Raw genomic sequence first — 12,308 nt, 5'->3', positions numbered from 1 at the left:
TGGTGGTTAACCAAAATAAGCAACTCTTTCTCCAGCCACACATTGTTTTAAGAGCCTACAAATAAATCTCTTTATAGGTGAGGCTGGAGGCTTGTCAAAAGAAGTCAATGATTCATAGTGACTAAGAATTTAAGAATAAGAATAAATTTGTGCCAACAAGTTTCCAAGCAGTCTGAAAGGATGCTGCTGCAATCTCCATCATGTAAATATGGCAAAGAGTATTCTTGAAGTAAGGCAAACACTCATCTTCATGCTGTCATTTGCATCAGACCAGCTGTATATAAACTATGAAAAATCCACTCAATTTTTTTGTATTGTGCTATTGTGCTAAGTAGACTAGTTTGACATCAAAACTGATTCATATTTTCACACTTCTGTTTCCATCCTCTGAAGGAGGAGCTGAGATCTTTGCTTAGCATAACTAACCTCTGCCCTAGCAAAGGTCACCTCAAAGGAGATATGCTTTCCAGAAGGAGGAAACTCGTGGCTCAGCTTCTGCCATTTCAACACACCAGTATTTCCAATGCTGGCATCGTCCTCAGAAGCTTGAGAACTTGCCTTGTTTATGCTAAAGCTCCTCCTATTAGTTTCTGTTATTGCTCGAAAATTGCAGCTTCCATTATAATCAGAGAGCATCTTTCCAGACTTGAGAGGTTTTGATGGGATCTGTAGGATGAAAGGACTCCAAGCTGCAGTGCTTGCTTGCCCCAGGAGGGCATCTCCATGAGCATAGGCAACATTTTGTGTACAAAACATAGGTATTCATCAAAATTGCTGAATGTTTGCTAACATTTTTTCACAGTGGAGGAAGGAACCCTTCCTCCTCACCTCCATGTCATGCCCAGAACTAGTAAGTCTGTCTAGACATGGATGGTTAAGGGATTCAGCCACTTCCCAAAAGCCCCATAAGCCTTTATCACTCATGATTAACAATGTTTACATAGCTATGTCAACCTTGAGTTTGCCTCTTTTTCTATTTCTGTAATGGAAATATACTGTTGACGTTTGCTGTTGATTTTATCTTTTGTTTATTGACTGGATGGTAAAGATTTTGAAGGGGACTCAGTCCCAGCTGTAATGAGTTGTGTCAGTGCTTCAGACATTTTCCATAGTGGTAACAGTTAGGGACAACTGAAGAGCAAGTTTCAAATGAACTACATTGATCAGTCTTTCTGTTGTATAGACCATTTCTATCTTCTAAAAAAAATCAGGAAGTCTACAAACAAAACATTTGTTACAATGCAGCAAATGAACTGCAAGTCTCACAGGTGTTTGCTTTGTAAAAATGAAGTGATGCTTGTTTGCAAAGAGTTAAAAAAAACATATGAATGACTAGTCATGCAAAGGGACCCTGCCAGTCCCACCAGCATGAACACCTTTATCCCTTGCTCTGATATACTATAGTCCAGACTATATTACTAATCTTTAAAATGTACTCAGATTTATGCAAATATTAGGCACTACATCTTCCTTTTTCACCACAAGAAATTAAACCTTATTATAAGATTGTTCAGACTTCGCATCCTTCCCAGGATAAGGTAGGCAGAGAAAGGACACAGCCTTAACACTACCTCTGCTAGAGCAATGGACAGAGTAGCTGGGGCAGAACAGGGGAAAACAGTTTCTGCAAGAGGACAAGGTTAGTGCAAACTTCTTACTCTGGTCAGGAGCTATCAAGGTCCGTATTCAAAAAGTACCTAAGGAAGCACAGTGAAATCACTGCTCCTTGTATAGTCCTTATAACAAAACCATAATCCTGGCAGAAGTAGTAGGGAAAGGAAGTTAGTTTTCACTTCTCCCTGGCTTTCTCTCCTGGACTTTCTTTCTCGTAGTCTTCCTGCCACACACCTTTTTATTGCTCTCCCAGAAAGCTTCTCTGCTTAATCCTTTAGGCTGTGGTCTTCTACAATGGACTTGTTTGCAATTCCTTTTCTGTTACTCCTGATGCTGAAAAGTATCAATAACTAAAGAAAGAAAAAAGCCTTGAAATTATTAAGAAGAAACAAAGTGAGCTAGAAGATGTTTATTCTGTTGCATTCAGTCACAATAAATGGAGTCAGCAAATATAAAGACAGACATAAAAAGGAGGAAGAGAAGAAAAAGACTGCAAAATATCCATAAGCCACATGTTTCTACTAGTGAAAGGCTCTTGCCTTTAGCTGCTCTTGTGCTGAACAGGGAGTATCTTCGTTAAGGACTGGGGCATTTGATTCTCACAGCCTGAGGTTTCCACTAATGAGGGATAGACCTGAGACATGAGTTTGGGGACACAATTCCCACTACTGTGGACGTGTATGGAGCTGCAGACTTTGAGATTTCAGGAGGTTTCACCCTTAGTTAACAAAAACATGAATTCACAGAAAGAAAGTAAAGGTGAGGGAAATCAAGAGTTCAAGCATGAGTTTACCAGTCTAATGAAGCAGCTGATCCTTCAACCAATTTACAGGCTTCAGATCACTTCCCATGTCAAACACGAGGCTGCGTTTCACTCCTTTCATTTCAGTATCCATATATTATTATCCATAATAGTGGAGAAGAAAGGAGCTTCAGCGATGCGCAGGCCCAGATCCTCCCAGGTGCTGAAAAGCATTCTCTCCAGGGGGATCAAAATACTCACACAAATACCTGGTTCCCTACGTGCTCACTGCTGCTCTCCTGACTGCAGGGCTACAGTTCCCTGTCCTGCCCCTGGGCATGCAGAGAAGTCAGGGAAATGCTTCAGGAAACATCTATTTTATAGACAACTTGAGAACCCTCCTTTACTACTGACCTTTCTGTTATTCTCTGACTTCTTTGTGTACTGAGTAAAAAGAGCAAATAATTTAATATTAAAATGCCTGACTGAGTAAAACTGCAAACAAATGTTTCTATAATTCTATACAAAGACAATAGTCAGTTTATCTGGCCTATCCTTTACACCTCTGTGAGAGGTACTCAGAATTCAACTAGTTGAATAATTTCCATATATATAAGCTTTCCTTGAACTTGTTTATTATAGATTTAGATTTTTATGCTAAATCCTTTCTCAACGAACATCATATTAAATCTTGATGGTTTTTCTGACACACTAAATGCTGCAGTATTTGACTGCTAAATACATGTGTACTGAGGGTTAAAACCTAATTTATCTTGTTTTACTTATTCCCACTTTTGAAAACAAGCAAATAATAGAAACTCTAAAGGTGTCTAGCAGACTCCTGGATAAACAGACTGAAGCAGTGTCCCACCAAAGCAGTCATACAAAAAAAAAGTTGGACTGAGTCAAGGAAAGACCTGCTATTAAACACACTGCTCACCTAAAGAGAGAGGCACTAGGCATGAGAAACTAGGATTATCCTGAAGAGGAGCTCCAAAGCCTGGAGGTCCCTGCTGCTGTGGGTCAGATCCCGCCTTGCCTCAGATCAGTGGGAAATGACCAGGAAAGCCTGGGTCTCCTGAGACCAGTGTACAAGGCAGTGCTAACAGCGTTTGTGGTTCTCTGATAAGTCCCAAAGTGTTTTGAATTTTCCCTGTTCACCCCACCTTTTGCAACTGCAACATTAAAAGAGAAACTTAGCTTTTCCTAACACCATTTCTCCTCCCTGAATCGCCCCCATTTTAACCTTCTGGCTGCAAGGAAAAGTTGCAAGAATTAGCAGGCTATAGGCTCAAATGAACGTCTGGATGAGTACACTCCTCTTTCCCAAACTAATTATTTCGTAAACTTGGTTATTTAGGAGCTGGTTCGGGATATCTGATGGGCTAGTAATGGAGACTAAAGTTTATCTCTTCTGCAAGGTTATGTCTTCTTAAGATTTTGCTTTGCCTTGGGCAGTTTCACTCCCCCCAACGAAGAACCAAAAATTCTGTGGTGACCTCTGAGACACTGGTATGTGTTTGCATTTACAAGTTTCCCCCCATGGTTGCTGGCCTCAAAATGAAGCCTCAAAAAGAGATAAGATAGGAAGGGAAAGATGTAAGTTGTTACACAGCTTCATGAAAATTTATTTTTGTACATGTATATATCCATACATAAAGGAACATATACACACGTAAACTCATCCAATATACCTATATATGAGAACAGTGCAGAAAAATTAGTTCTTTTTTATCATGTGGCTATGTATAAAAATTACTAGATTTTCCAGATATTTAGCTCCCAAAGGATTTACTGCTGGGCATTAACAGGCCTACAAGTAAATCTCTTCAAGAAGTATTATAAAAAGTTTGGATATATGCTTAAGTATAAGCAATTAAGCTCTTTCTTATTCAGCCACGTGTTTAAGCATGTGTCTTACTGTCAATGCATGCTTACAACTCAGAGTAGTCAGTGGAGTATAAGCGTATGTTTTGAGGAGATGTCAAAAAGCTTTCTGAGTTGGAGCCATTGTCAGGGTGAAGATGTAGGAAGATGTAGATGATGGAAAAAAGGCCATTCTGGGCTTCCAAAGTAATGACTGGAATTCCCCACATTCTTGAAATGTAAAACGCAATTTTCAAAAATGTCAAAGTGCCTGAAAAGCATGCATCCCACCAACCTGCAAGGTCTCTCAGGCTTTTCATTGCCTAAGAGCACTTGAACATTGTACCTCGTTTTGCTTTCTCATCTTGTTGGTTACTTCTCAGACACATGTTCTACCCCTCCCCTGAGGCCAGTATCACAGTTCAATATATTTTTGAGATACTGATGTCTACAGATGGCAGGAACAGGCCTCACACAAAAGTCTCCATTCACTGTTGCAGAATCCCGGGAATACAGCTAATTGTGTCGGCATAGCTCCCTCTGCTGCTCCAGGACAAAAAAAAAAGTCTTTTCTTTTTTTTTCGCAGCCAGAAGCTTCACTATCAGTGTACTGCAATTCATATAAAATGCTTTGCAAAAGAAAATTTAATTGGAAAATTTTTATCTGTAGCTTTTTGGATTTAGGGAATCCAACTACGAGTTTCTGGCTTCTCCTGTCTGCTTGCATATGCAAAGCTTACATACCAAAGCTGACTTTACAACAAATGTTTCGATCATCCTTTGCAAATACAAAATCAAACCCTGTTTCTACAAAATCCCATCAGATGTGCCTTTGAACCAGACAAACAACCTCACAGAAAACACCATATGTGGATAAAAATTTTAAAACTATTTCCGTTCCAAGCTACTAAACATTACTACAGAAGCAAGAAAGTACCCCTAAGACTTCGCATTGACAATTTTTTGAGGATGTCTAAGATCAACGCAGTAAACCAAAGATTTTAACTCAACTAACTATCCAACATGAGAATATTTTAGCAAATGTATGCAAAAAGAAGTCCAAAAACTTTTTTCTGGCATATTCCTGGACTTTTTTATTTCCTTACTGACAGTTCCATTCTTACATAAGAAACATTTCATTAATTGTTCTATGAAAAACATCAAAAACCTTGCCCCATAGTTGCCTTAGACTATGTTCCTCAGAAAGTTTGATTATATAATATTTTGCAAACATTACCACCACCCTGAACACTATGGGATATCCACAAGAACATCTGATGTATTGCTCTCCCTGTACATATATATATGTGTGTGTCTTTGTGTGTATTATCATTTTTCTTTCACTCCCTTTGGTCAATCCAAGCCTCTAGCAAGGTCTTCTTGGGACACAACTCCACTGTTAGAGAAAGTCTTTTGTTTGTTTGTTTGTTTTTTAGTTATTTTTCTTATTTTCATGTTTCTGTGCCTAAAGCTAAGCAGTGTTAAGCCTTTTGCTGAACAAAGCCTTTAGCAACACAAACTGTAGAATATTGTGCATAGGTATTTACTTCCCCCTCTGTGTTTTACTAGCATTTTTAAATGAAGATTTGTTAATTTAATTTAGCTTTCCACTACCTTCATCAAAGTTTTTTAAAATGTTTTCTAATTTTTGGGAGAGAAAGAAAGTAGTTTTTGTTACAGTGATACGTATTTTCTATCAACACAAATATGTCTGTAATATTGAAATAAATTTTGCTTAATTCAGTGAATTTTGATGTACAGTTCAAGCAAAACTTTTAAATACTTGTGTGGCATTTCTGCAGTTTGGATGCTCTCCGTTTCCTGTACGCATGTGGGTACAAGGGGCTTGTAGTTTGGCAGTGCTCAACACTGGCTCTGGTGAGGAACAGTTCACTACTAAACCCAAATCCAGGTTCTGTGAGCAGGGAATCCTGGCTCTCAGCTCATAGTCTGTAGCAAATGAATTAACTCTCTTATCCCTCATCCCCTCTCTGCCAAGCTGCTGATAAAATGACAGTTGCAGCAGAGAGCCTGTGCTGCAGGAAGGGACTGTACAAGTACCCAAAACTACTACAGCCTCTGGACCATCTTCTCCCCTTTACTTCTTTACAGCAAAGGATAACGATGAGTTGAAAGCTTTGAACTGACATGCTGTCTCCAAGACCAATTCTCTGCTTCTCCAGAATTTATTCTGTTTCTTGCACCAGGACAAAACACAGATAAAACACTACCTCTTCAGTTCAGCATTGCTTTGATCCCAGGGCACAAGGCAGCAGGGAACTGAAGATGACACAGAGGAAGGGGAAAAGAGGGTGAGATCAAAGATCCACCAAGCATTTTGCTCTGCTTCTGCTCTTGTCTTGCTGTCCCAGGACCATCAGAGGTGTAAGCAGGAAACGACCCTTCTGAGGCATCTCCTTACCGAACAATTGAAAGACAAATATGTACATGGAGTACAGTAATTTCCTCAGGGGAGTCTTTTCCAGAGTCCTCAATGTGTAGCCTGCCTCCATGCCAACACCCATGAAAAATGAACAACACAAATGAAATAGCACATAAATCCCCTTGGATGAAAGAGAATCCCCTTTCCTACGCTCACCAAGTTGTTAATGTCATTCACAAAATGTTTCCAGTGTGAGAGGCAATAGCAAGGATCTCCTTACTTTCCTTCTGCCTCCCCACCTTCAGAGCTGGGGATGGGTACTTTCCTTCATGAGACGGGTGATTCACAAGGAAATCATCCCAGTTGTCTGGAAGCACCACTGCCAGCCCACTTCTTTGGCACTGCTTCGGCTTCTCTCCCCTGTGACAATATTGTCAAGTTAAAGCAAACATGAACATGGAGCAGAACTTGGGGGCAAAGAACACCAAGGAAGTCAACACGCCTCTGCTTCAACTTGTCTGGACAAAGCCACAGCACTGTTGTCATTTTTTCCTTTTGGTCAGAAACAGAGTTTGCTTGAAAGTGCAATTTTTTTAGTAGCCCTCCTAACTAGTAGCAATTACTATTTATTTTTTTTTCTTAATGTAACATTGCAAATGAAAGGGATTTTCAAGACAGAAGGTACTGTCAGCTCTCTGATAAAAAGCACAATAAAAGCTGATTATGCCCAAGCCTAACAACACTGGCTTAGTCTTTAGTAATAAACAGAGAACACCCTTCAATATTTGGGTATAAAATGCTGAGGGAAATGCCCTCCTGATAAGCTCTGACTAGCTTGAAATGGCTCTTTAGTAACACGACAGCACTCAAAACCATGCAAAATAAGCACAGTAAAATTGAAACCTTGCCGAGTACTTCTCAAAAGAATCATGGATGTCAAAGTGTGGAACATATTTTGACAGGAATAACTTTTTAAAATATTGCATGATTTACTAGCAATCACGTTGCATTACAGCACTTAAGATGTTACTGCACCAGTGACACGAACATACTGGCAAAACTTGAATACCGTGCTAACTTGCAGTTATTTATTACTTTCAAATTATAGCCAGCAGCTATGTGTTGAATATGCTTAATGAGCATGGCTGTGTATTTTACTCCAGTATGCCTCTCTTTCCATGAGAACCCCTTCTGTAAACAGCTGAGAAAAGAATTTACATGACTAACAATGTTGTTGCTTCCCTTAGACTTTAAAAGTGTCTGAGTTAGGAGAGCTAACATCTTCTGTAAGTCTGAGCTATTAATATATCTTGCATTAGACATTAAGAAGTTGAGGCATCCCCTGCAACCAACCATTGCTGAATTTAAGCAAATAGGAAAGATGGGTGGTTCTTTAGCTTCCTGGGCCCAGGTTTCCAAGTTTCCCAGGAATGTAATGAAATTTTACAATCAGCTTAATTAGGACTATTGTAATGATAATGTAGTGCCTCCTTGTCATAGCACCCAGGCAATCCACTGGAACACATCAAGCAAATACCAGAAGCCATTCTTTACAGAGTCTTGAAATGCCTTTATCTGTAGAAATATATAAAATAAGCTCTACATTAAATCCACTAGATCTCATCAGTTCCCCTGAGAGATTTTTAAATTTAAACTAATTAAGTGAAATCAATACATTTAAATAAGGAACTTCCCCTTGAACAGTGTTTGGCACCTGATCCCAGGTTTTATGAATGTGAAAAGCCCTTTTTACCACTGATACTCACATTAGGATCCCGATTTGGTAAAGAGCTTATTTATGTACACGTGCCTTGAGAGCTCTCTCTTTCTCTGGGCTGGGCCTGAGGGGAAAAACTTGCCTCGAAAACAAGTAGAGCAGCAGGCAGAGAAAGCAAGAACACAGGGTAGCAATGGTCCAGGCTGCAGAGGGGACACCCTGGGGATCAGGAAGACATGGGAGGTGAGGCTTTCACAATGAAATGCTGTGTCCTAACATGTGCACACAGCAGGGATGAACGGCCCTTTCAAGGCAGCCCTAATTCAGCTGCTTCTTTCTGGACACTCTATGTGAACAGAGGACGTGATGCATGTTCCGCACCATGGTGGTACGGCTTGTGGCACTGGCTGAGGGATGGTCTTGGAGTGAGGCAGTGCCTAGTCTTTGCCTTATTGAGACAGCTAACTCACCATGAAGAAGGACTGAGCAGTCCTTGCGTATAAGCACAGGACAGGGAGCAGGACAGAAAGGTTTTCCAGAGGAGGGCAGATGCAACCCCTGCCTTAGCAGCCCAACCAGCCCATCACTATGCTGGATTAAGAAGCCACTCCCTCTCTATGAGCAATGTGTGACATCTTGGTAGGAAAATACATGTTCTCCATATCTGCAGCTTCTGGCAAGTTTCTGGTGCACACACACCATGCTGATTAGAGAGATGTTGTTCAGAAAGGCAATGTCCTTGTGAATAACATGAAGCAGCGATGGCTCTGTCAATCAAAAGTAATTTTCATCAAAACAGGAGAGCAAAAGTGTTGTAGTTATTTGAGGATAGGTGATCCTGTAACAGACTTGGGCTAAAATATAACCTACCAAATGATGTTCTGGTTGAGACCAGCTGACAATGACACACATGAAAGCCTCAAAACCCTTTTGCTTTCTTGTTTTATGTTGATGGGGCTGTAACAGAAACAAACCACATGTTATAAAACATGGACCAGGGCTCTCCTCAGCCTGCACTGATAAAAACTAAAGGCATGGCACATCTTCAAGTTCCTCAGGGCCATCAGTCTTCTGCCAATTTGCAATTTCTGTGTATCACTCCAACTGCAATGAAAACCCCACACTCATCATGCTGAAAATATGGAAGAAGGTGGCTTTCTCCTTGAGCTGTTTGGTACATGCAGGAGAATTGTTACCCTTGCAAGAGTCGTAGCTCAGATGTCTTGGCAGTCTCTTGCAGAGACGGATGTCTCTTGCACAACATTTCAGCCAAAGACCATTTAACTCCACTAGCCTCTTCCCACTGGTGTTTGTGGGCTTCGGCTTATTGTAATGTAAAGGCTGAAACACCTGCTTCACAGAGGAGCTGGCAAGAAGATCACACAGCAAGTAGTCCATGATAACATCACACTTTCACTGGCATTTATCGGGCTGGTTTGCCTTACTCATCCTTGCCATCTCTGACTTAGCCTCCCTTTTCCAAAAATTTTAGTGTCTTGCAAGAAGTTGCTGAGGAATCCTCATTCAGTAGATGGGGAAGATGGGGCATTAGGATGTGAAATTACCACCACAGTGTATTTGGGTGAAGAGGGCAGTGATGCTGTAGAGACAGAGCCAGGTCTCCTGCAAGTCCCAGCTTGCAAGCTGTTCCCCGAGGACAGATATGGAAATAAGTTTTTTAACTTTCACCATTTACTCCAGCTTGATCTGCTGACCTTAACTTGTTCCTGACCTCCTGCTTTTCATCTGCTGGCTGGAAATGAGTACTGTGCTGCTAGCTACTGCTCTGGAGTTCCTGAACCTGGCTGGGGCAGCGACAGGCTGAGCCTTGCCTTCCTTGCTCGCAGATCCGCCTCTTGTCTTTGCTCTACCAATGATGACAGATGCTGCATGCAGGAAAAGGCAACTGCAGGGAAAAAAAGAAAAGAAAAATGTATGTTGGAAGAAGGTCTGAGTCTCTGACCCTCCTTGCTGCCACGCTGGTAAGTGTGAGCCAGGGCCTGCCGACAGGCAGCAGGGCTGTGGGGAGAGATCTGCGTTTCCTCACAGGGAGCTCTCTGAGTGACCTCTCTGCCTTCTGCTCTTTCCATAAGCTGTGATGCTGGCTAGTTTTAGGGTTACACAGCCGACACTGGTCATTCAAAACCAGCAGAAGCTCTGAGTGACCCTTGAAGAAGGACAAACAAACAGCCTTGCTTACACTCAGTGAAGAAAAATGAGGCTTTTATTTGAGAAAGTTGGGAAACGGGCTTCAGGATCCATCCCTGGCAGTGTACAAGGACCCTCAGAATTAACCTCCAAGCTGCTCTGAATATCTGCTTTCCCCAGAATCAGTCTTCAGGCTCATGTACACCCTGACAGAGTGACAGTACACTGCTTTTGGATGTATGATATTACTGTGAGATGCAAAAAAGGAAGCTTGTTGGCCTCTTGCCACCTAGCTCACTGCATAGTGAATTTTCCCCCTCGCATTATTTCTGTTGGAACCTTTTGTACATACGTTCAATGCTGTATTTTAACACTGCCAAGTACTGCATTGGGAATAAAAAGATAAACCATTTTGCTTTCCAACTCATACCTTAGATTTCCTAACAGTACTGCTTTGGTTATTTTATCAGAAATTAGGTTTATTTTTCTATATAAACACATTCAGAACTGCATCCAGAAGTCTGGGAACCATTTCTGTGTCATGCTTTTCTTCATCATGTCTTTGCAGCTCTGTAACTTGCCTTCTCTATCTACCTCTTCAAGAAGAGAAGTTTTTACTACAATAACTGAACAGAACATAATAGATGCCATATTTCTCCTTACAATACTTGTGCTCAAGCCAGAAACCTAATTTCTATACAAATGGTTAAGTGGTTAACTAACAAATAGTTGAAAAGTTGTGATGTTTACCATAATATCCAAGCACAAGTTATTCCTAAGGACTTAAGCACATCACAGATATCATCTATTCTGATCTCATGTATAGCCACTGAATTTCAGCAAATTTGAACTGAATTATAGTATTTTAATTTTTTTTAAGCTGCAAATACAGGAAGATCTGCCTTGTTGCTCAGTGAATTGTGACTTACTCTCCATAAACATTTCCATTTTTGTTTCTGGTCTGAATTACTCTAGGTCTGGCTCCTAGGCATTGCCTTCTTCCTTCAGCTTCTTTGGCTACACAAAAATAAAGGTCCGTGATCCCTTTTCCAGGTAACTCTTTAGAGAACGCCACCAAGTCAATTCCTTTGAACATATGAAATGGACAATTCTTCTCAAATAACCTCACAGTAAAGTGAGTCATATTGACTTCAGGTAATTTTTGCTGTTCTTTTCTGAATCCTTTTCCAAATTTCTAACATCTTTTTTGATGCCTAATGCTGCATACATCCACAACTGGCTCTCTGCACCCAGTTCATTCCCCTATTCTGCATGACCCCTGATTGTCTTACGGCACTGCTTTGGAGGTCCCAGCTCAGTTAGACATCTACCATAATCTGTTAGCTCTTTTGCCATGCATTCTAGGATACAAATCTCCATTTTTCAAGTGGAGCTTATTTACCTCTCTTCTGGGATATTTGGCCCATCATTTTGCTGAATAAAATCCACAGGCTTCAAATGAAGCAAACTACAAAACAATCCAGACCTCTCCATTTAAAATCATTGAGGTAATATTGTTTCTGGATGAAACTGCCTCTTTAAACATTAACTGCAGCTGCTTCTTCACAGTTTGTTTTTATAGAGGCTTACCAGAGTGATCTGTGAAAGTGCATCGTTGTATGGAGGGAACACAAGGGAGAAATCTTCAAAAAGCATCTATTTTCCTGCATGCACATTTCCCCACCTACCACTTCCTGGGTTCGAGAATGCTCTCGGCTTCTAAAGCCTTGGGCTGGGATCTGTTGAAGGCCCTTCAGGTGCACGTTTCAGCCTGTGGACTCAAGGAGCTTGAAATTGGCTCTGGGAGACAGATGCTTCACTCCTATGAATAGATGTGG

General features: G+C 40.9%; 1 protein-coding gene across 1 annotated transcript in view; it reads right to left on the bottom strand.

Moving 5' to 3' along the window:
* Positions 1-12,308, bottom strand: part of NRG1 (neuregulin 1) — a 501,573-nt gene that overhangs the window by 268,311 nt on the left and 220,954 nt on the right. The gene's annotated exons all lie outside the window — the stretch shown is intronic.

This window comes from Falco punctatus, assembly GCF_963210335.1.
Source record: "Falco punctatus genome assembly, chromosome: Z".
Lineage (NCBI taxonomy): Eukaryota > Metazoa > Chordata > Aves > Falconiformes > Falconidae > Falco > Falco punctatus.
The sequence above is the reverse complement of the archived record's forward strand: the minus strand, read 5'-3'. Positions and strand labels throughout refer to the sequence as shown.